The 26,637-nt window shown below is 47.6% G+C and overlaps 1 protein-coding gene across 1 annotated transcript in view; it reads left to right on the top strand.

The window, feature by feature from the left end:
- The window catches only part of LOC119974218 (cell surface hyaluronidase-like), a 180,963-nt gene that overhangs the window by 12,106 nt on the left and 142,220 nt on the right, over window positions 1–26,637 (top strand). The window lies entirely within an intron of this gene.

The following is a 26,637-nucleotide window of genomic DNA, read 5'->3' as shown; positions in this document are numbered from 1 at the left end:
TGGGATCTGCCAGCCCTACTCACTGGCGGGGTCTTCTGGTCCCACCCAGGGTTTGCCAGCGGTGGGACGGGCGAGCCACACAAAGCTCTGTTAGACATCGGCTGGACCGGAAGATCCCAGAGGCGGCCAATGTCGAGCTGCCTCCACCGCTGGAAAACATGTCATGGGATATGGGGGGTGGGGAGTGGGAGTCAGAAAATCCCACCCAAGGTTTCTCTCAGTCTATCCAGTCTTTTAGTCTAGGCTTTCCTAATATTTCCCTTGTATTGTTGTCAAACTTTATTTTAACACTTCTGTTGAATGCCATGGGACATCTTATTCTGGCAAAGGTGCGATATAAATGTAATTGTTCATAGAATAGAATCATAGAATCCTTACAGTGCAGAAGGAGGCCATTCAGCCCATCAAGTTTGCACTGACCCTCTGAAAGTGCACCCTACCTAGGCCACTCCCCTGCCCTATCCCCATAATCCCACTTAACGTTTGGATACTGAGGGGCAATTTAGCACGGCCAATCGACCTCACCAGCACATCTTTGGACTGTGGAAGGAAACCGGGACACCCGGAGGAAACCCGTACAGACACGGGGAGAGCGTGCAAACTCCACACAGTCAGTCACCCAAGGCTGGAATTGAACCTGGGTCCCTGGCGCTATAAGGCAGCAGCGCTAACCACTGTTGTCATCAGGTTTTTCAAAGTATATTTTAGTGTGTGGTGCACTATTGACTGTACACATGTAGCAGTTGAAGCTCTGTGCAACATCCCATTGTGTTCAGCAACAGCCCGGCGATCGCTGACAATGGATTTGAGGCAGCAAAAAGGATGGATTGCAAAGTGTGAGGACAAGTTGGACTGTTGGCCCTTCACAGAGGTGGATTAGGTGAGAATATAAACCGTGAGGGGGTCACAAGGTGGCTGGTTAGTTGAGTTCACCACATGGTGACAGATGGAGTATAATGTGGGGAAGGGTGAGGATCATTCATCTTTGTCGAAAAAATATAAAAACAACATTTTCACAAGGCGTGAAACTTGGCAACGTGTCTGTACAGAGAGTCTTGGGTGTGCACAGAGAGTTAGCATGCAGGTACAACAAGAAATTAGGATGGTAGATGGCGTGCTGATCTTTATTGCACAGGAATTGGAGTACAGGCATAATAATGTTTTCGTGCTACAAATGTACAGGGCTTTGGTGAGACCGCGCTTGTGTATTGTGTGCAGTTTTTATCTCCATATCTAGGGATGGATATACTTGCATTGGAAGCAATAGAGTTAAGGTTCACAAAATGGGTCCTTAGATGAGACCAGTGCCCGATGATAAGAAGCTGAGTAAACTAGATCTATATTCTCTGGAGTATTGAAGAGTGAGAGGTGATCTCATTGAAATGTACAAGCTTTGGAAGGGGCTTGACAGGGTAGACTTGGAGAGGTTGTTTCCCCAGCTGGGGCATCTAGGACAACCTCAGACAAGATTACTTCGGACTGAAAGGAGAATAAATCTCTTCCCTGCGAGGTTTGTGAATCATTAGAATTCCTTACCACAGAGGGTTGTGGAAACTCCCATTGTTGAATATATTTAAGGTTGATATATTATTTCTTATGTCTGAATAAAGCTCGTAGTCGTCCAGTTGAAGTAAATGCTTTATTGAACAAGTTCGTTCTCTCTCCAGAGCTTATACTAGATGTTACATGAGAGCTGTCTGTCTGTATCCTGCTCACTAGCTGCCGTTCCTGTAAAGAGCGACTTCCTGGCTTTCATCTGCTTATTTTTACATCTCTAGTGGTTACTTTGTTGTAGTGTATTTACATTAACCCATTGTGTATATCCAGTGATGCAGATCACTACAGTTGACATAGACTTTTGGTCACTCAAGCAATTTGGGGGGGTGTGGGGGGTTGATTGCTGTCCTTTTCTGGGGGTCTCATCTCACGTGGCAGAATTCGCTGGCCGTTCGACGGTGATGGGATCATCTTTTCTCACTGATTTCCCTGGGCCGTGGGATGGCTTCAATGGGAAATCCCATTGACAAGCGGCAGGAGTAGAGAATCCGAGCTATCAGCAAATGACGGGTCAAATTCTCTGGCCTCACTAGCAGCGTTAGTGGGACGGCCAGGCAACAGATAATCCCGGCCACAGAGCGGGATTCTCCGGCTCCCCCCCCCCCCCCCCCCCCCCCCCCCCCAGCCACGTGTTTCTCGGAATCACGCCGTTCGCTGGTTGAAAAGGCTGGAGGGGCCGTGGGACCTGCTCCTGTTTCGATGGATTTATGTGAACCTTCTGCAAAAGGAGATATGCGGCAGAACTTAACATTGATGAAGTGATGGGGGTAATGCCCAATATCTGCAAAACAGTGACAAACCTGTGTCACTTTTCTCCAGGTGGTGCGACCCTATCCCAGGCCATTCGAGCACCTACCTGGACAGCATTGGGCCTCCCTTCAGATTAAGCCCCGAGCAAGCTGGTAATCCTCCAGTCAGAGGTCAGCAGTTTATCTTTGTCTACCTTATCTGAACCTGTCATAATCTTGTAAACCCCTTTCAAACCTCCCACAACGTCTTCCAATATCTATCCACGTGAACCAGGAGCAGTGGTCACTGCCGGTATTGCACTTGGGCCTCACCCAGAGATTGGCTGGTCCCTGGAGGAGGTGAGTAAGGGCAGAATGGCAGTCGCTAGGATGGGGCAGTGGGTTGCCGCTGAGGGAATTGGAAGGGGGGGGGGGGGGTCAAAAGCGAGAGTAGAGGGTTGGTTTTCTGTGGGCCCCCATCTCCTGATGCCGGGTCCCTCCATCAGACACAAAGTGTCTGAGAACGAGGGGACTCATTACCCCCTCCAGTCAGCAGAGTGGTCTTCCTGGATGGTGAATTCCCTACCTACTGCTCGTGTGGGATAAGACCCTAAAGAGACAAAATACTAATCACACTCTCCCACACTCACTCTCACTCACACTCTCTCTCTCACACAGGCACACACACTCAGATCTAAGGAAGGGCAGCTCGATAACTCAGTAGTTAGCACAGTTGCTTCACAGCGCCAGGGTCCCAAGCTCGATTCCCGGCTTGGGTTACTGTCTGTGTGGAGTCTGCACTTCCTCCCTGTGTCTGCGTGGGTTTCCTCCGGGTGCTCCGGTTTCCTCCCACAAGTCCCAAAAGACGTGCTGTTAGGTAATTTGGACATTCTGAATTCTCCCTCTGTGTACCCGAACAGTGGCCGGAATGAGGCGACTAGGGGATTTTCACAATAACTTCATTGCAGTGTTAATGTAAGCCTGCTTGTGACAATAAAGATTATTATAAAGATTACTATACTCTCTCCCACACATTCTCTCACACACTCGCTCACACATACACATACTGTCTCTCACACACCCTCTCACACATACTCACACACTGTCTCACACATTCTCTCTCACATACTCATTCGCTCACACACTCACGCTCTCACACACTCATTTTCACACACATTCATTCTCACACACACTCACTCTCACGCACACTCAGAGAATGTAAAATTATCGCTCGACACTCTCTCACAAACTGTCACACACACTCTCACACATACACTCTCGCTTACATACTTTCATATACACTCTCACACAGCTCACACACACCCACACATTCTCACACACACACTAACACATGCTCTCTCTCTCACACACACACACTCTCCCTCTCACACCACACTCAAAGACACTCACTCTCTCACACACTCTCTCACAGAATGTAAAATGATCTCTCACACATTCTAACACACTCTCACACACTCACTTTCTCACAAACTCATTCTCTCACACACACTCACTCTCAGGCACATTCTCACAGAATGTAAAATTATCTCACACACAATCACTTTCTCACCCATACATTCTCATACACACATTCTCGCTGACATGCTTTCATACACACTCTCACATGCACTCTCTCTCACACATACTCTCGCCCCATTCTCTTCCACACACACGTTCTCACACACTCTCTCACACACACACAATCTCATACACTCACTCTCTCATACAGTCACTCTCTCACATACTCACTCTCACACTCACTCTCTCTCACGCACACTCTCTCACACACTCTTACGCACTCTCTCTCACACACATTCTTATACACTCACTCTCTTACATTCACTCTCTCACTCTCTCACACTCACTCTCAAACACTCACTCTCTCACACATTCACTCTCACACACTCACACTTGCACACACTCTCACACACTCACTCTCTTATGCACTCTCACACACACTTTCTCATACACTCACTCTCACACTCTCTCTCACACTCACTCTCACACTCACTCTCACTCTCTCACACACTCACTCTCTCACATACTCTCACACTCACTCACTCTCACACTTACTCTCTCACACTCACTCTCTCACACACTCACACTCTCTCACACACTCACTCTCACACACACTCTCACAAACTCTCTTATGCACACTCTCACACTCACTTTCTTATACACTCACTCTCTTACACTCACTCTCACTCTCTCACACTCACTCTCTCACACACTCACACTTGCACACACTCTCACACACTCACTCTCTTATGCACTCTCACACACACTTTCTCATACACTCACTCTCACACTCTCTCTCACACTCACTCTCTCACACTCACTCTCACTCTCTCACACACTCACTCTCTCACATACTCTCACACTCACTCACTCTCACACTTACTCTCTCACACTCACTCTCTCACACACTCACACTCTCTCACACACTCACTCTCACACACACTCTCACACACTCTCTTATGCACACTCTCACACTCACTTTCTTATACACTCACTCTCTTACACTCACTCTCACTCTCTCACACTCACTCTCTCAAACACTCACTCTCTCACTCACTCTCTCACACACTCACTCTCTCACACTCACTCTCTCACACACTCACTCTCACTCTCTCACACACTCACTCTCTGACATACTCACACTCTCACACTCACTCTCTCTCACACTCACTCTCTCACACACTCACTCTCTCACACACTCACACTCTCTCTCACACACTCACTCTCACACACAGTCTCACACACACTTTCTTATACACTCACTCTCCTACACTCACTCTCTCACACATTCACTCTCTCACACACTCACACTTGCACACACACTCTCACTCACTCTCTTATGCACTCTCACACACACTTTATCATACACTCACTCTCACACTCTCTCTCACACTCACTCTCTCACACTCACTCTCACTCTCTCACACACTCACTCTCTCACATACTCTCACACTCACTCACTCTCACACTTACTCTCTCACACTCACTCTCTCACACACTCACACTCTCTCTCACACACTCACTCTCACACACACTCTCACACACTCTCTTATGCACACTCTCACACTCACTTTCTTATACACTCACTCTCTTACACTCACTCTCACTCTCTCACACTCACTCTCTCAAACACTCACTCTCTCACACATTCACTCTCACACACTCACACTTGCACACACACTCTCACACACTCGCTCTCTTATGCACTCTCACACACACTTTCTCATACACTCACTCTCACACTCACTCTCACACACTCACTCTCTCACACTCACTCTCTCACACACTCACTCTCACACACTCACTCTCACAGACTCACACTCTCACACTCACTCTCTCTCACACTCACTCTCTCGCACACTCACTCTCTCACACATTCACTCTCACACACTCACACTTGCACACACACTCTCACACACTCACTCTCTTATGCACTCTCACACACACTTTCTCATACACTCACTCTCACACTCACTCTCTCACACACTCACTCTCTCACACTCACTCTCTCACACACTCACTCACTCTCTCACACACTCACTCTCTCACATACTCACACTCTCACACTCACTCTCTCTCACACTCACTCTCTCACACACTCACTCTCTCACACACTCACACTCTCTCTCACACACTCACTCTCACACACAGTCTCACACACACTTTCTTATACACTCACTCTCTTACACTCACTCTCTCACACTCACTCTCTCACACATTCACTCTCTCACACACTCACACTTGCACACACACTCTCACTCACTCACTCTCTTATGCACTCTCACACACACTTTATCATACACTCACTCTCACACTCACTCTCTCACACACTCACTCTCACACTCTCTCTCACACACACTCTCACACACTCACTTATGCATTCACTCTCACACACACTTTCTTATACACTCACTCTCTTACACTCATTCTCTCACTCTCTCACACTCACTCTCTCAAACACTCACTCTCTCACACATTCACATTCTCACACACTCACACTTGCACACACACTCTCACACACTCACTCTCTTATGCACTCTCACACACACTTTCTCATACACTCACTCTCACACTCACTCTCTCACACTCACCCTCACACTCACTCTCTCACACACTCACTCTCACACTCACTCTCTCACACATTCTCTCTCACTCTCTCACACACTCACTCTCTCACATACTCACTCTCTCACACACTCACTCTCACACTCACTCTCTCACATATTCTCTCTCACTCTCTCACACACTCACTCTCTCACATACTCACACTCTCACACACTCACTCTCTCACACTCACTCTATCACACACTCGCTCTCTCACACACACTCACACTCTCTCTCACACACTCACTCTCTCACACGCTCACTCTCTCACACACTCACTCTCTCACACACTCACTCTCTCACTCACTCTCACATACTCTCACACACTCACACTCTCACATACTCTCACACACACTCTCACACACTCACTCTCTCACACACACATACTGTCATGCACTCTTTCGTACACACACTCTCACACACACTCTCTCACACACACTCACTTTCTCACAGACACGCTCTCATACACACACACTGACACTCAAATGCCCTCTCTATCTCACACATAAACACTCTTGCACACTATCACACACACTCACTGTGGTGAATGTAATATAGATATGTATATATGATAATTCACACTGTCTTTGTAAGCACAGTAGCGCTATCCTACCACTAGGGGGAGTAGCTCTGGGAGTACTCAGGAACTTGTACTGGGCTCCACCCTTGGCTCCGCCCACGAATCCTCCCCCTAGTGCAGCTGTATAAATACCCTTGTCCAGAGCCAGCCTGAGTTCACTAAGAGTTCATCAACGGGTAACAGGCTGGCTCTGAAATAAGTCGATTAAAGCCTAGATTCATATCGGAAACATGTGTCTGGTGAATTGATGGTTCCATCACACTTGCACACACACTCTCACACACTCACTCTCTTATGCACTCTCACACACACTTTCTCATACACTCACTCTCACACTCACTCTCTCACACTCACCCTCACACTCACTCTCTCACACACTCACTCTCACACTCACTCTCTCACACATTCTCTCTCACTCTCTCACACACTCACTCTCTCACATACTCACTCTCTCACACACTCACTCTCACACTCACTCTCTCACACATTCTCTCTCACTCTCTCACACACTCACTCTCTCACATACTCACACTCTCACACACTCACTCTCTCACACTCACTCTATCACACACTCGCTCTCTCACACACACTCACACTCTCTCTCACACACTCACTCTCTCACACGCTCACTCTCTCACACACTCACTCTCTCACACACTCACTCTCTCACTCACTCTCACATACTCTCACACACTCACACTCTCACATACTCTCACACACACTCTCACACACTCACTCTCTCACACACACATACTGTCATGCACTCTTTCGTACACACACTCTCACACACACTCTCTCACACACACTCACTTTCTCACAGACACGCTCTCATACACACACACTGACACTCACATGCCCTCTCTATCTCACACATAAACACTCTTGCACACTATCACACACACTCACTGTGGTGAATGTAATATAGATATGTATATATGATAATTCACACTGTCTTTGTAAGCACAGTAGCGCTATCCTACCACTAGGGGGAGTAGCTCTGGGAGTACTCAGGAACTTGTACTGGGCTCCACCCTTGGCTCCGCCCACGAATCCTCCCCCTAGTGCAGCTGTATAAATACCCTTGTCCAGAGCCAGCCTGAGTTCACTAAGAGTTCATCAACGGGTAACAGGCTGGCTCTGAAGTAAGTCGATTAAAGCCTAGATTCATATTGGAAACATGTGTCTGGTGAATTGATGGTTCCATCACTCACCTTCTCACACACACACTCTCTCTCACATACACAATGTTCTGCCTGAAGTGCCGAGTGCATGATCCCAAGATCCCCAACATCATGGGCGGAATTCTCATTTTACAACGCCGTGAACGGGCTGACCCCATGACTAATTCTGGCCCGCAAATGGGGCCAGCATGGCACTGGATCGGTTCATACTGCTCCAATTGCTGATCCCGGTGCAAACTGGGAACCATGGGATCCGCGCATGCGCAGTGGCGCCATCACCAACGCGCACATGCGCAGTGCCTTCCTTCAACGCGCCGGCCCCGACGCAACATAGCGCAGGACTACAGGGCCCACCGCGGAAGAAAGGAGGCCCCCAGCCAGAGAGGCCGGCCCACCGATCGGTGGGCCCCGATCGCAGGCCAGGCCACATTGGAGGCTCCCCCACACCCCCACAGGCCGCCCCCAACTCTTTCGCACCGAGTTCCTGCTGGCAAAGAGCAGGTGTGGACGACGCCGGCGGGGCTCGGTGTTTTCACGACGGATGGGCCGAGAATTTGCCGCGTGGAGCACCTACCGACTGGCACCGCACCAACCACGCTGGCGCCAATGGCGCCGATTCTCCGCAGCGTGCTGGCATCGGGGTGGCGTGGCGTGATTCACGCCGGTCGTGGGGATTCTCCAGCCCGGCCCTGGACTGAGAGAATCCCGCCCCATGGTCGGCACGGTGGCACAGTGGTTAGCACTGCTGCGCCACATTGCCAGGGACCTGGGTTCAATTAAGCCCTTGGATGACTGTCTGTAGGGGGTTTGCACATTCTCCACATTCTCCCCATGTCTGCATAGGTTTCCTCCGGATGCTCTGGTTTCCTCTCATAGTCCAAAGATGTGCTGGTTAGGTGGATTGCCCCTCAGTGTCAAAAAAGGTGTGGTGGGGTTACGGGGATAGGGTGGGTGCATGGGCCTAGATAGGGTACTCTTTCCGAGGGTCAGTGCAGATTCAATGGGTCGAATGATCTTCCTCTGCACTGTAGTGATTCTATGATCACATGTGCCAGTCTCAGCCAATTTGATTCACTCCACATGATATCAAGAAATGTCTGAAGGCACTGCATACTGCAAACGCTATGGGCCCTGACCATATTCCAACAAGAGCACTGACGGGTTGTGCTCCAGAACACACCACACCCCTAGCCAAGCTGTTCCAGTACAGCTACAACACTGGCATCTACCCGGCAATGTGGAAAAATGCCCAGGTATATCCTGTACACAAGAAACAGGACAAATCCAACCCAGCCAGTTACCGCCCTATCAGTCTACTCTCCATCATCAATACAATGATGGAAGTAGTCATTAACAGCATTATCAAGTGGCATTTACTCAGCAATGAGGAAATGTTAGACAGACTGGGCTTTTTTCCACTGGAGTTTCGAAGAGTGAAATATATAAAATCCTGAACAGTATTGACAAGTGGATGTGGAAAGGATTTTTTCTCTTGTGGGTGAGTCCAGAACTAGGTGGCACTGTTTTAAAATTAGGCGTCGCCATTATCAGACAGAGATGAGGAATATTCTTTTCTCTCACAGGGTTATGCAACTCTGCCTAAGACGGAGATCAATAGATTCTTGTTGGGCAAGGGAATCAAAGAATATCAGGGGCAGACGGGAATGTGGAACTCGAAATACAGATAGATCGGCAATGAGCTTGTTGAATTGCGGAACAGGCTGAAGGACCAAATGACCTATTCCTGATCCTATTTCCTAGGTTTGTATGTTCCCAATAACCTGCTCACGGATGTTCAGTTTGGGTTCCGCCAGGGTCACTCAGCTCCTGACCTCATTACAGCCTTGGTTCAAACATGGACAAAAGAGCTGAACTCCAGAGGTGAGGTGACAGTGGCTGCCCTTGACATCAAGGTAGCATTTGACCAAATATGGCATTAAGGAACCCTAGTTCAACTGGAGTCAATGGGAATCAGGGGGGAAACTCTCTGCTGGTTGGAGTCATATCTGGCACAAAGGACGATAGTTGTTGGAGGTCAATCATCTCAACTCCAGGACATCATTGCAGGAGTTCCGCAGCATAGTGTCCTAGGCCCAACCATCTTCAGCTGCTGCATCAATGACTTTCCCTCCAACATAAGGTCAGAAGTGGGGATGTTCGCAGATGTTCACCACCATTTGCGACTCCTCAGACATTGTCACAGTCCATGTGCAAATGCAGCAAGACCTGGACAATATCCAGGTTTGAACTGACAAGTGGCAATTAACATTAATGTCACACAATTGCCAGGCACTGACCATCTCCACCAGGAGAGAATGCAACCATTGTCCCTTGACATTCAATGGCATTACTATCACTAAATCCTCCATTATCAAAATCCTAGGAGTTACTATTGAGCATAAACTGAACTGGACTAGCCATATCAATACTGTGAGTACAAGAGAAGGTCAGAGGCTGGGAATCCTGCAGTGAGTAACTCACCTCCTGACCCCCTACTGCCTGTCCACCATCTACAAGGCACAAGTCAGGAGAGTGATGGAATACTCTCCACTTGCCTGGATGAATGCAGCTCAAAAATAACACTCAAGAAGCTGGACACCATCCAGGACAAAGAAACTCTCATGATTGAGAGTTCACCCCCTCCATCACCGATGCACTGTATCAGCCTTGTGTACCATCAACAAGATGCAATGCAGCAACTCACTAAGGCTCCTTAGGAGAAGAGCAAGGACAACAGACACATGGGAAAACTACCATCTGGATGTTTTGCTCCAAGTCACTCACCATTCTGACTTGGAAATATATCGACGTTCCTTCCCTGTCACTGGGTCAAAATCCTGTCATTCCCTTCCTAACAGCAATGTGGGTGTATCTACCACATGGACTTCAGCGGTTCAAGAAGGCAGCTCACCACCACCTTCTCAAGGGCAATTAGGGATGGGCAATAAATGCTGGTCCAGCCAGCGAAGCTCACATTCCATGAATGAATTTATAAACATCCTGGTGTGGTTTGAAACCCAATTGAAATATTTTAATAACAATGCAAACTAATATATAAAAGATAAATATTTGTATTTATCTCTTTAACTGGCTTTCCCAAACATTTGCCCAATTCAACAACATCATCTCAACCATATCCCCACACCCACAGACATTGCCCTGCAATTTAAAAAATATATATTTCATGAGATGTGGGTGTCACCAGCCTACTTCACCTTAATCTCTAATTGCTCGAGAGGACAATTAAGAGTTAATCACATTGTTGTGGATCTAGTCAGGCGGACCAGGTAAGGATGACAGATCTTCCCTAAAGGGCAGCAGTAAAGCAGATGAATTTTTATGACAATTGACAATAGTTTCATGGTCGCATTAGACTTTTAATTCCAGCTTTTCATTCAATTCAAATGTTACCATCTGCCATGGTGCGATTCGAATCCAGGTCCCCACAGCATTTCCCTAGGTCACTGGATTACTAGTCGAGTCACAATACCAGTATTTCACTGCTTCCCCTGTAGTGTAGGTTATTTAATTACAATTTACAAATCGGACTCCCACAGTGTAATTGAAAGCCTAATTTAAAACTGCTGCCAGGCTAGTTACCCAGGGTCGGGAAACACGGCAGCTCAATGTAGGCTGTAGCTCCCAGCTCTGCAAGGTAAGTGGCTGTTCCCGTGCTTTATACTTTCCCCAGCCCTCCTAAATGACAACCACTTGATTGTCAATCTTACCCCCTCACAATTGCCTCCCCTACCCCTAATGGTTTCTCCTTAGCCCCATTGCTTGATTGTCATGAACTGTCCTCAAGGACCCCCAGCTGTTATCACTCAGCATGCAGCTGAATGTGAGATGTTAACATCAAGATGTCCGCATCCTTGACTTGCTAATTCTTTGGTCAGGTTCCCCCTCACTTGTACCATCCTAGCTTTCCTCTATATCTCGGCAACATTCCCTACCTTTTACCATCTCCCCTAATTTTGACATGCTTCCTGCCTCATAGTCTTTTCTCATCGCTTTGAGTCTTAGCTTAAATTGTCCATGGTTAGGATCAAGGGAGACATTTGGAGGCAAGGCTGCTGGTTGAGTTGACCTTTTCTTAAACTTTCTTCGAACTATATTCAGGTCAAGGTTTAGCCGAGGCTTCACAACCCTCAGCATGCTCTGTTGTCACGTGATCTTACATGGCCGATGATGTAGACTGTCTATTTACATATTTAATATTCACCGTTCACACTAACTAACCATCCCGCATACCCTCGAGGATCTTTCTCAGTTAACTCGCTTTTCGTCCTCTCAATCTAACATTCTCTTTGTTCGCAGTTCAAATTAACATTGCCACTCGCTCTCTGTTTTGTCTTGCGCCTTTGATCCTCTGCGTTTTCCTTTATTCTTTTGTGGGACGTGGGGGTCACTGGCAAAGCCAACATTCCCAATTGCCCTTGAACTGAGTGGCTTGCATCTCGGAGGGCAGTCAAGAGTCAACCACGTTGCTGTGGGTCTGTAGTCACATGTCGGCCGACTAGGTAAAGATGGCAGATTTTCTTCCTTATAGGGCATTAGCGAACCAGATGGGTTTTCACAACATTAATTTTATGGACACCATCACTAAGATTAGCGTTATAATTCCAAATGTATTCATTGAATATAAACTCCGCCAGCTGCCAAGGTGAGATTTGAACCCTTGGCCCCACTATGAGAACACAGGATGCCAAAAAAACTCAGCAGGTCTGGCAGCATCTATTAGGAGAGAAAACGGAGTTAATGTGTCAAGTCCTCTGATTCTTCATCAGAACTGAATGGAGGGAGAATGTGTTTGAACTGTGAGAGGCTGCAACAGAAAGTAGCAACTCTAAGAACAGAAGGTCTGGTAAGGGAGGGGTTGAGGTTTGCAAAGAAAGCATTAGCCTGGACCCCTGGCTTATTAGTTCAGTGACAGCACTACACCGCTATCTCCCCCTATTTGTTTTTTCACCTCTCACCCCTTCTCTCTTAGTTCATGGTGTAACCTTTGATTTCCCCTCAGTCAATTCTTACCATTACCCATCAACTGCCCCATCCCTCAGTTCATTATGCCATTTGCCCCCTCTGCTGGCATCCTCCTCCCTTTCTACTCACCAGTGCCTTGTACAGCTTCCGCAATGAAACGCCTGTTGTGGCTCAGAGTTTCCGCACACTTTTTGTGCAATTGTCCACCTGCAGATTCAAGTTAACAGCTAAGATGTTATTTGGGCCATTGCACAGCCCTCTTTCAATACGCACAGCACTCTAATTTGTCCCAGTGCCTTAGGACCCCAGGGTGCCCAGTGATTCCCAGGTATTGATAAAATGTCAGGAAAAAACAGCTTCCACTAGTGGGAGGGTTGGTAACCAGGCAACACCTATTTATGAATATTGGCCGAAAACACCAGAGGAGAAGTGAGATGAGCTATTTTTGCATCTAAAACTGTTATAATCTAGGATTCACTGTCTGAAAGGTGATGAAAGCAGATTTTGATGGTGACTACCAAAAGGGAATTGCTTAATCATAAAATCCCTACAGTGCAGTAGGAGGTCATTCAGCCCATCGAGTCAGCACCGACCCTCTGAAAGAGCACCTTACTTAGGCCTATGGCACCGCCCTATCCCCACCTAACCTGCACATCTTTGGATCGTGGGAGGAAACCGGAGCGCCCGGAGGAAACCCACGCAGACATGAGGAGAACGTGCAGACTCCACACAGACAGTCACCCAAGGTCAGAATTGAACCGGGGTCCCTGGCCCTGTGAGGCAGCAGTGCTAACCACTGTGCTGCCCTTAAATACTGCCAAAGGAAAAACAATTACATGAGACAGTAGTGGGGAAGTGGGAATTATCAGGTCGTTTCTTCAAAGATCCAGCACAGATATGATGGGCTGAATGGCCTTCTGTAGTTGATGGATCTGTGATTTCTTCAGAGTTTCTGCCTCCGTGATTTGTTAATCTTGAGATCTCCTAAACCCGTTGAGCAATTTTGCGAAATTAACCTCGAAACTCTGAAAGATATTGGCCGCGGTTTTCTGGGCCCATTCACCGCGAGCACAAATACTGTATGGCCGCTAACTCTCGCGACAGGGCCATAACGGGATGTCTGTCCAGTGCTCGTTACTCAATCATTTCTGAAAATGTTTGTTGGAGATTTTACAAGGAGCTAAATTCCTTTGGTTTGTGAAGGCTGCTACACATTTTATTTGTCTGACTTCCTCGGGAATGAAATTGACTTTGACTCAAAATGCTGTCGAAAGGATAAATGGCCGGGGGGGTTGCTGACAACTGGATTTTAATTCTGTCCATTTTACACAGCTGCAGGAGTCTGGAGTGAGCGAGTTACATAAGTCCCATTGTGGGCGGGAGTGGTGGATCAGAGGCTCCTCACCTGTCTGCCATTTTCCATGTTTCAAATCATTTGTGTGTTTGACACTTTGGTATTGCAGAAAGTTTCAAGTTTATTCTGAACTCTGAAGACTTGGATGCCTTAATCCCCCGGCACAATCTCCCGGGAGAGGAGGCTTTGGGGCTCCTCTGTTCGGCCTTACAGTTGCAGGAATGTCACAGACCCTTCCTGCTTTTTCCCAACTCTCCCTTTGCATCGCGAGCAGCTGAGGGACGAACGACGCCACAGGCGCAGCACCTGTCTGGGGCACAGCTGAGCCCTGGGATCCAGCAGACCACCGACTGTGCGATCCCTAGGATGTAAGTGCCTCGGCCTGATGTGCATCAGCACCACTTTGGTGCTCAGCAGATAGTGTCCCAGATGCCTGCCTGCTAAGGACCCCCACCCCACTGATACGTTTGTCTCTGTGCTGGTATAGGGTGTGGGTGAGAGCCGTGCTGCATCATCTGTGTCCTCCTCCAACATTTTTGAACTGGTGTCCTGGCTTAGTGCTGGGTCCCTGCCGGTGAACGGTCCAGGCTGATCGGGTAATATTCCGATGGTCTTAATACATGGCAAGGACAAAAATGTGGGGCACACAGAACACACCTGAGTTTCGGCAGCTGGATGAAAGAGGTTCCTCACTTTTCTCTTGTAGGCCAACTTCGCTCTCAGCACAGGCTGGTTCCTGCTCCTCCTCTGTGAGCTCCAGTGCTCTCTCCCCAATGGGAGTCAGGTTCCTTAGCTCTGCCATGCCACCACCAAGTCTTCGCTCACAGACAGCGGTTGTGAGCGAGCACATCCTGCAGCGAGTCAAATGGGGGACGATGTGAGCAGGCCGCCTTCCGGGTGAGATGGCGAAGGTACCTGGCATATATGGGCACTACGGGTGAGCAGGGATGACTTGTGAGGAAGGGAAGTACCAGGGGAGATGAGGAAGCTGGTGGGACGTCGGGTGGTAGGGCCCAGCTTGGTGGCAGAATTTATGGTCCGCGTCGCACGGGGAGGGGTGGCTGGAAGGGAGAGTGGTGACAGAAGGCGAGAAGCCCTGGCAGAACGGAGGAGGTCTTTTTTTTTTGCAGCACTGCACGGACCTATCCTCTTGTCGAGGGCCCTGGCACTCATCAGCATGGCCACAGTCTCCCAGGCAGGGTTGGTGACCTTGTTGGAGAGTCTCTTGCCAGCCTACGTGTAGATAGTCGACCTTCTCTCCTCAATGGCATCAACAGACGGGTGAAGCCCCCCCCCCCCCCTCCCCGTGAAGTGGGGTAACTGACATGGCTTGGGTGTGAGCGAGTGCTGCGGAGCTGTTTAAATGCTGCGCCCCTTGGTAGAACTGTTCAGATAACCCCTGAGGTGGCGGGAGAACCAAACTGTTCACCCCACGTGGGGAATTTTTGTGCTGTAAGTGACACTTAGCCAAATTTGGGGAAAATACGTCCCGGTGAGATTAAAGGGGCAGCCACCCCGAAATCATTATGCTGCCAACATCTGTTGGGTTCTTTTGGACTGAGAAATGGGGATCAGGTGCCTGCCAAGGTCTGGATGTACATGGGCAGTGGACAGGGCTATCTCTCTGGCATTGCCTTCATGTTACTGGCTCAGGGCCTCCTCGGAGCTGTTCCAGCATCGTTACTGCTTCAGAAACTCCTTAAATAAGGAGGAACTTCTGAGCCCACTTCAACAAATGCGCACTCTCCTCCAGTACGTTTCCCCATCCCTTTCCTTGCAACCTTTCTGTAGTACTTGCTCTTCACATATTTTGGTGGCTATTTATTCAATTTATTTTGGAAGTTTAAGATCTGGTATACTCAATGTTTTGCAAAGCTTTTCACTTTCTCGCACCTGAGATATCTTTAACAATAGTTCCCAGTGAATGTCTTTTAGTTCCATCTCCCATTCTTCTTAAGTCTACCCCTCTAAACTCATCACCACTCCAGCTCCATATTAACGATAATTGACAGGTGATCTTCAAACATGGTTCCCCCCTCTTCAGCAATTTGCTAATTCTCTGTTATGAACTCAGCCTTCACTAACACCACCAGCTCTAAATACTTCCAGCTGCGCAGAGGCACGGAGCAAGGATGCCCGCCCTCTCCACCGCTGTTTGCTCTGGCAATTAAGCCACTGGCAATCACCCTCAGAATGGCAAAGGGGTGGAGAGGTATCCAGAAGGGAGACAGAGAGCATTGACTCTCACTCCATGCAGGTGACCTGCTCCTCCACATCTCAAACCCTCGAGCCAGCATGGAAGCGATCATGGAGTTTGGAGCTTTCTCGGGTTACGATCTTAACCTGAGTGTGAACAGGGGAGGGACAGAGCTGGAGGGAACTGCTGTTCAAACAAGCCCAAACCACATTCTGCTACCGGGGGATCCAAATAGCCCACGACTGGACACGGATCTACAAATGGAACATGAAGAGTCTGGCGGATGAAGTCAAAAGGGACCCGCAGAGGTGGGACCCACTCCCAATCTCCACGGCGGGGAGGGTGCAGATGATCAAAATGAACGTACTGCCCAGGTTCCCCTTCCTGTTCAGATCCCTCCTGATCTCCATCCCCAAGGCCTTTTTCAAAACGGTAGACAAATTAATCATGGCGTTTGTGTGTTGAGATGGGGGAGTGGGGAGGGCTGGAAAGAACCCTAGGATCCAAAAGAAGGTCCCACAAAGGAGGAGAAACATGGGAGGTTTGGCCCTTCCAAACCTATAGCTCGACCACTGGGTGGCCACAACAGAAAGAGTGAGGGGATGAGTGAAGGAACCGGGAGCAGAATAGGTGAATTTGGAGAAGAGTTCCTGCATTGGGACATCCCTTCTAGCGCTAGTCACAGCCACACTCCCAACCCCCCCCCCCCCCCCCCCCCCCCCCCGACGAAGTACTCAAGAAGCTCAGTGGTAGTAGCCACACTCCGAATGTGGTACCAGATGAGACAGCACTAACCAAAATGTCCACTACAAAATGTCCCATCTGCAACAACCACAGGTTTACTCCTGCAATAATGGGCACTACCTTCAAAAGGTGGAGACAGGACGAGGGGACACAGATGGTAAGGGACATCGCCACAGTCGACAGAGTAGCGACCCTGGAGGAACTCACGGAGAGCTTCCAACTACCGAAAGGAAATTAACTGAGACACAGACAGATCAAAAATGTTCCCCGTAAGGAAATGAGGAAATAACCCCAGATACCAGGGCATTCGTTAGTTGAGGAACTGTTGAACCCGGGCGACCTAGGGAGCGGGCACTGTGGGGACCTGTACGGGGGAGTGCTAGAGGAGGTATGTCCCTGGATGGGACATGGGAAAAATGGGAGGAATAACTAGGCATGCAAGTAGGGGGAGTACTCTGGATTGAAGCACTACACAGGGCGAACTTTACCTCCACATGTGCATGGCTCAGCTTAATGCAGATAAAGGTGAGAGTGCACCTAACCAGAACCCGAATGAGTAGGTTCTTCCCGGAGGTGGAGGCCAATTGCGAACAGTGTCAGGGAGGCCCAGCCAACCACATCCACTTGTTCTGGGCCTGTCCCAGACTTGTCGGGTTCTGGACGACCTTCTTTGAGGCAATGTCCAAGGTTGTGGGGTTAAGGGTAGAGCCATGCCCAAAAGTGCCGGTCCTCAGGGTTTCAGAGCAGGCAGAACTCCATATGGGGAGGGGGCCGACACCCTTGCCTTTGCCTCCCTGATGGCCTGCCGGAGAATCCTGCTCAGCAGCGAACGGCAGCACCACCCAAAGCTGCGGACTGGCTGTCCAATCTGGCGGAACTTCTCGGGCTGGGGAAAATAAATATTGCCATCTGGGCGTCGGAAGAGTGCTTCCACAGGATGTTCACCAACTTGCTCCAGGGTCTGTTCGTAGCCAGCAAAGTAGAGAGGTCGGTGGTGGGGTGGGGGGGGGGGGGGGGGGGGTTGGAGAGCCGCAAACAAGCCACAGGACAAAGGGAAAAAGGAGAGGGGGGGAACCAAGGGGGAGGGAGCGAAAGCACGCAAAGTAAGCGGGAGAGACAAGGGACAAAACCGCAGGTGATGGGCCCCAAGGGTAAGCTGAAAACAAAAGTAAATGATTAAGACGCACCTATAAATACATGCTCGGGCCACACTGGGGAGTTTAACAAAGGCAGACCGGCGAAAGGGGGACCACGGCCGCAGCGGGAGGGGAGACAAGGGCTTGTATTTATATGAGAGGATTTCTGATTGTCTTTGTCTTCTCTTTAATCTTTGCTTCCTTTCATTTTTTTTGCTCTAGTTTTATAACTTCAATTTGTTGCCTCGTTTATTTTATGTTTTGTTTTCTGTTTTTCTTTGTGTGGTATGTAACATGTAATTTAACTTATGAGCTGAAGTGTGAAACATAAAATGTGAAAACCAATAAAATCAGTTTTTTTAAATGAATACAGCCTTGTTCAATGACGGGAAACCTAGGCTGGTGAGTGGGCCACATCAGCGGGTCTCCTTCATCTTAGTGGTCCATAAGTTTGAATTCAGGCTCGTTCACTAACCGTGACCCTATGAATAAGATTAAATACATTTAATACACATTGAATGTTTCGTAACGAAATATAGAAAAGGCTTAATCATTTATATATTAACAGAAGTGTCATCAGCTTCAAATGGTAAAAATAAAATAAATATTTACGTTTTGGGCACAGAGGGAGAACATTGCTCTCACAGTCATAAATGATGTGAGCATTCAGCACGCACCTCACTTCTCTTGGCCTTGCTTTACGTTCGGATCCATACCAGTATGCAAAAAACTACATGGGCAGAAATCAGTGGAATGTGGCAACCGTACACGTGGAAAACGGTCAATAAAATGGTTCGGGGACCACCGGTATGTGGTCCCTGGACCGCAGGCTGCCCACCGCTGGCCTTGATTGTTTGAATGAACCAAGATTTGATGTGAGGCCTCCATAGTAGGTCCCCCCACACATGGTTGTGCCACTAGGCTTACAGTCCAAAGGTTGGAGGTTCAAATCACAATTTAAAAACTGAAGTCATAAACCTCGCCATTTATGGGTTAACTTCAGAGAGGAACATTGCTGCGAAAACTGCTGGATTGTTCGCTGGCCGTTCTGTGATCCCAATCTGACACCACATAGCCGACAGGGTGGGCAGGGGTGGACAATAAATGTTATCTTCCCAGCCATGCCTAAACTCCCAAAGCTAATTGAGATAAATCTTGTGAACACTTGGGTGGGATTGGACAGGTAAATCTGAAGATAGGTCTGCACCTGAAATGGCTGAAATATTTCGGGAGATTCTGTTTTATTCCTCCTATTGAAAGGGCAAAGAAGGGGTGATTCATATAATAATGGTAATATGATACCTGTATCCATGAGACCTCTAATTCTAACATTCGTAAATACACTTCATTGCACATATTCTCCTCTGCAATCTCACCAAAATGAGGGAACATTTCGACAGAGATGTTCCAGAACCTCACAGTCTGATCTCTATAGGAGTCTCACCAGGACCTCCACTGTCTACTCTTGCTCTCGCCAACCCACAGGAATACTGGTGGGAAGAAAGCGCAGGCCCTTTGACCTCTTTGTTTCCCATCTGCACATGAGGAGAAAGTGAAACTTATGGTATTGACCAAAAACAATTGGCACCATCTTTTCTAATTCGGTGGATAAAAAGTGAGGTAGAGGATGGTTTCTACTGGGATTTCAGGATGACATCTAACATTGTCCTATAACGCAGACCTATTCATCCTGAATAGAGGGCAAAGTGTTCACCCGATTAATGAATAGTTAAAGGATAGACAAGAGAGTTTGTGGTAAGCTACCAGAGTGGAATATGGTTGTCACTGAAGTCCCATGGAGGTCAATGTTGTAGCTGCTGCTCTTTATAATTTTTAATGAAGGAAACATTGTTGAGATGTCAATGTCAACAGTTCCCTGGTGATGCCAAACAAGGTGGGGTGGCTAATGTTGATGAACAATATACAATAGTTCAATAAGATCTCGACAGGTTAGGTTAGAGGCAAGGGATATTCAAGCAGATAAATCTTAAATCTTGACATTAGACAGAACAAGCAGATTGTGATTAACATAGCCATTGGTAATGCTTAATGTTAAAAGAATGGAATACAGGGTTCTGAGAGATATTGTTAACTTCAGTTTGCAATTTCCCAAATAATAAAGCAGCCAGGCCCTCATGTTGAAACACCTGGATAATATTCAGGCTTTGACTGATAAGTGTCAAGTAACGCTTGACCATCATCAACAAGAGGGAATCCAACCATCGCTCCTTGACATTCAATGGTATTACCGTTGCTGAATTCCCTACCATCAAAATTCTGGTGGTTACCATTGACCATAAACTGAACTGCACCAACCACAGAAAAACCGTGGCTACATGAGCTGGTCAGAGGCTCAAAATTCTGCAGTGAACAACTCACCTCCTGACTCCCCAAAACCATTTAAAAGGCACACGTCAGGAGCCTGATGGAATGCTCTCCACTTGTCTGGGTGAATATAGCACTTAAAAAGCTCGATATTATCCGGGACAAAGCAGCCCTGCTTGATTGGCACCCCACCCACCAGCTTCAATATTTATCCTCCTCCATCACTGGCGCACTGTGGCAGCCGTGTGTACCATCTACAGCAACTCACCTTCGGTTGACAGCACCTTCCAAACCCCTGATCTCTGCCACCTGGAAGGAAATGGGGAGCAGACACAGGGGAACACCACCACCTGCAAGTTCCCCTCCAAGCCAAACAGCACCCTGATTTGGAAATATATCTCCGATTCTTCACCGTCGCTGGGTCCAAATCCTGGAGCTCCCTTCCTAACAGCACTGTGGGTCTACCTTCTCCAAATACACTGCAACGGTTCAAGAAAGTGGCTCATCTCCACCTCCTAAAGGAAAATTCGGGACGTGCAACAAATGCTGGCCAAGCCAGAGACACCCATATTCCATGAAAGAGTAATAAAAATGTTTGCATGGGATTGTGGAATTTTCACTTAAAGGGATACTGCATTGGGAAAGACAGGAAAAATTACAGGCACGATTACCACTTCACAACAGCTGGTTTAGCACAGGGCTAAATCGCTGGCTTTGAAAGCAGACCAAGGCAGGCCAGCAGCACGGTTCCATTCCCGTACCAGCCTTCCCGGGCAGGTGCCGGAATGCGGCGACTAGGGGCTTTTCACAGTAACTTCATTTGAAGCCTACTTGTGACAATAAGCGATTTTCATTTCATTTCATTTCAGATGTTTAACTGGCTTTCGGGTGTTGTCAGGGACCTCTAGCACACTGTTGCAGGCTGTCACATAAATGATGCAGGTTTGAGAGGTTTTGAAGTCTTTACGATTGCTGAAAGTTTGTGTGGGCAACGTATAACATATACTGTCATTGGATCACTGAATCCATTAATAACAGTTACAGTCTTGTTTCAGGGTAATCACAGCTAATAACACAAGTTGGATGATGATCCACATCAATGATAAATTGATAATGAACATGACTTGGATTAGCAAGAGCATTGAAAGGGCAGCATGAGGGGAAACTTAAAGTGAAAGACTAGTCTGTGCAAGTTAAATGTGTACCTTCACTTGTAAATGCTGTTGATGTTGTTAATTCTGGATAATAGACTCATGTTCCATGAGATTACCACAAACGTTTGATTACGATAGTAATGATTCACTGAATTACACACTGGTGCACAGTTTCCAGATGCAAAGCTGCATGCATGCCGTCCTCAGACGGCAGGCCCTGAATGTTACTGCAAGGTTACTGGCCTTGCAGTGTTACGTGCTCCATTACGTAATACCTGGTCTTCCCTCAGCCTCCACCCTCTGCCTCTCCCTCTTTAAATTGCAAAGTGATCTTGGATGGGAGTTGACGAAGTTGGTACTGCCAAACCTTGGGACGCTGGGTGCATTAGGTCTGAAGAAAGATCCTGCAGTTACCCCCCGCCTGCTTCTGCCACCTCCACCCGAAACACAGAAAGGACATTCTGCATTGGGCCGGCCACACATGCAGCCTGTAGAGGCAGGCAAATGTTATTGTGCAAATGTTATTGTGGGGGTCCTGAGTATGTGACAGCAGTGGACCCCCTTTTGCGGCACTGTTCAGATTAAGGAGCACAGCATCTCTGGTGGAACCTTAAGACCAGAAAGATTAATTGCTGCAAATGGTGACATCCTGAGATCAGTTAGAGGTTAACTGCTGTTTGGTGAGAGAGATTTGTAGATTGGCGGGTGCCTGCAAATTCTCTGCTTTAATTCAGATGAAACCAACATGATATCAAATACAGTAAAATCTCAAAATGCTGATTGTGTAGCTCAGGCAGCATTTGTTTAGAGAGTGACTAAGCTATGTTATGTCAGGAGGTGCACAACCCTTCATCAGAACTGACTGCTTCTCAGTCCCTTTTCTATACATGCTTGACGGGCATCACTGGCATTTATTATCCACGCCGAAGCTGGGTCACCTCCTCAGCCATTTCGGAGAGCAGTTCAGAATCAAACACATTGCAGTCACATATAGGCCAGACCATGTTTCCTTCCCATTGCTGACACGAGCTTTTTGCTCCAGATTTACTTCATTTACTGAATCAAAATTCTCCTGTGCTTTGGTGGGATTTGAACTCGTGTCTCTGGATCATTAATCAGGGCTCAGTTCACATCGAGGGTGTGCCAACTTCAGGATTAGTCAGGAGATTGGGGCTGCATACCTGCCTCGGCATCAGCAATAGGCTTCAACGCCCCTGGTAGCCTATCTCGGGGATGTAGACCATAGTGCACGAGTGGGATTAGTAACACCTGTTACACCATCTATTCAGCTGTCAACTTATCCAGTGAGAGAAAAATTAGACAGAGTGCAGCAGGCGCTCACTCTGCAGTAATCTTGTGCATTGTAAGATATGGTCAATCCCATTACCGATCCTGTAAAGTTATTTGAATGAGTTCTGCGACTCATCCATGGTGCTTATCCATTTCGACAGAGAAGGCGTACAAGGAGGAATTCGGGATATGTCTTCATTAGATTAGGAGTCAGCAGAGGGGAGGTGGAGGAGGAATTGGCACGCAGTGTTTTTAATAAGATTGCAGTCATTACAGAATAAGTTCATTCGTTATAAAGGAGGACATACATTACCATTAGTTTTAGTATACCATTGGCAAATGAAGAGGTCAGAAAACAATTAAAACTGAAGAAATAATAACGACAAACAAACCAAAAGGAGAAAGTGAGAATATAAGAGTTAAAGAACATCTACAGCAGCACCTCCGGGTGCTCCGGTTTCCTCCCACAGTCCAAAAATGTGCAGGTTAGGTGGATTGACCATGATACGTCGTCCCTTAGGGTGTCCAAAAGTTTAGTTTGGGGTTACAGGGATAGGGCAGGGGCATGGGTCTAGGTAGGATGCTATTTCAGATGGGTGGTGCAGACTCGATGGGCCGAGTGGCCTCCTTTTACACTGTAGGGATTCTATGAACAGGGGAACAGGCCCTTGAGCCTATTCTACCATTGCTTCCAATATGCTGAGATGTACATCAACCCTGTTGATCCACCTTTTCTCTGTGTTTCTTGATACTCTTACCAACAACAATCCATTGGTCACAATCTGAAGAGTTTTAAAAGTCCCCCAGCCTACTGAGGGATGAATTCCAGATTTCTACTGTAATGTATTTCTTTATTTCACTCCTGAATAACTTGCTTAAATTTTGAAATGATGCCCTCTTGCTGCGGTTAAGGGAAGCTCAGAGAAAATATGAGGGAAAGCATTCAAGAACCTTCCAAAGGAACATGAAAGTATTTTGCGGGTATAACATCAACATATGAGAGCAGGGATGAGTCAACATGTAGATCAGTCAATAGGTAAGAAAATAAATGGTGAAGAGGACATAAGGAAGCTACAAAGGAATGCCTGAGTGGTCAAAGATCTGGCAAATGGAGTATATTGTGGGCAAATGTGAAATTGTCAATTTTGGCAGGAAGAATTAAAAATAAGCTTATTATCTAAACGAAATGAAATGAAAATCGCTTATTGTCACGAGTAGGCTTCAAATTAAGTTACTGTGAAAATCCCCTAGTCGCCACATTCCGGCGCCTGTTCGGGTGCGCTGGAACGGGAATTGAACCGTGCTGCTGGCCTGCTTTCAAAGCCAGCTATTTAGCCCTGTGCTAAACCAGCCCCTGGTGGGAGATTGCAGAGTTCTGAGATGCGGAGGGATTAGGATGTCCCAGTGCATGAATCACAAAAAGCTAGTATATAGGTACAGCAAGTAATTAGAAAAGCTTGGGCGGCACGGTGGCACAGTGGTTAGCACTGCTGCCTCACAGCGCCAGGGTCCCGGGTTCAATTCTGGCATTGGATAACTGTCTGTGTAGAGTTTGTACTTTCTCCCCGTGTTTGCGTGGGTTGGATTGGGTTGTGGGCGTAGGGTGAGTAAATGGGCCGAAGTACGGTGCTCCTTCAGAGGGTCAAGGAAAACTCGATGGGCTGAATGGCCTCCTTATTTCTGTAGGGATTCTATGATTCTATTCTATGAATATTTTGCCTAGAATCTAGAATCTAAAACTAGGGGTCACGGTTGGAAAATAAGACAGAGATGAGGAGAAATATTTTCTCTCAGAGTGTCATCAGTCTCTGGAACTCTCTTCCTCACAAGGCAGTGGTGGCGGAATCTTTGAATGTTCTTAAGGCAAAGCTGCATAAATTCTTCATTACCAAGGGGAGGTGAAAGGTTATTGGGATGGGCAGGAGTGTGGTTACAATGAGGTTACAATCAGATCAGCCCATGATCTTATTGAATGGCAGAGCAGACTCGATGGGCTGAATGGCCTACTCCTGCTCCTAATTCATATGTTCGTATGGTGATCAGAAAATAGGGGATCTCTCAGTCATGGACTATCTGTTGTACTGTATTGCACATGAGCGAAGTGTTGTTCAGTAGCAGCAGATTTCAATCTAAGTCAGAAGGTTATAGGTTCACGTCTCACTAAAGGAACTTGAATTACATGGTCTAGACTTGCACTTCATTGTGGTGCTGCACTGCTGGAGATCCCATCTCTCAGATAAGGTGTCAAACTGAGCCATTTCCTGCCACCAAGTGAATATGAGAGATCATATTAGGGTGACACAGTGGCACAGTGGTTAGCACTGCTGTCTCACAGCTCCAGGAACCCAAGTTCAATTCCGGCCTTGGGTGAGTGTCTGTGTGGAGTTTGCACACTCCCCCCCGTGTCTGTGAGAGTTTCCTCCGGGTGCTCCGGTTTCCTCCCACAGTCCAAAGATGTGCAGGTTAGGTGGATTGGCCATGATAAATTGTCCCTTAGTGTCCAGGGTTGTGTAGGGTTAGGTTGAGAGGTTATTGGGATGGGGCGGGGGAGTGAGCTCGGGTGGAGCGCTCTTTCAGAGTGTCGGTGCAGACTCGATGGGCCAAATGGCCTTCTTCTGCACTGTAGGGATTCTATGATACAATACTATTTTGAGGAAGAGAATGAGGGTTCTCTCAGTTTCCTCAGCAATATCTATCCTCCAACCATCGCCTAAATCAAATTATCTGCTTATTATATTGTGGGACCTAATGGGGGATGGTAAGAATGGGAGAGACGCCTGGTCAGCCACGCTTGATGTGGAACGTTGCCCCTCAAGCTATAAGCCTCTGGCGACCGACTGTTGACAAGTTCCAGGTAAAACATACTCGCTATGGGAACAGCTGAAAGTCTGCCTTGTTCAGCACTGGATGGAAGAAGAGAAATAACAACAGAAATGGTTTGGGACCTACATTACAACATCAGTTGTAACCGGAGCACCCGGAGGAAACTCTCACAGACACGGGGGGGAATGTGCAAACTCCACACAGACACTCACCCAAGGCCGGAATTGAACTTGGGTCCCTGGAGCTGTGAGACAGCAGTGCTAACCACTGTGCCACCGTGTCGCCCTAATATGATCTCTCATATTCACTTGATGGCAGGAAATGGTTCAGCTTGACACCTTATCTGAGAGATGGCATCTCCAGCAGTGCAGCACCACAATGAAGTGCAAGTCTAGACCATGTAATTCAAGTTCCTTTAGCGAGACGTGAACCTATAACCTTCTGACTCAGATTGAAATCTGCT

Source organism: Scyliorhinus canicula, chromosome 12, assembly GCF_902713615.1.
Source record: "Scyliorhinus canicula chromosome 12, sScyCan1.1, whole genome shotgun sequence".
Classification (NCBI taxonomy): domain Eukaryota; kingdom Metazoa; phylum Chordata; class Chondrichthyes; order Carcharhiniformes; family Scyliorhinidae; genus Scyliorhinus; species Scyliorhinus canicula.
The sequence above is the reverse complement of the archived record's forward strand: the minus strand, read 5'-3'. Positions and strand labels throughout refer to the sequence as shown.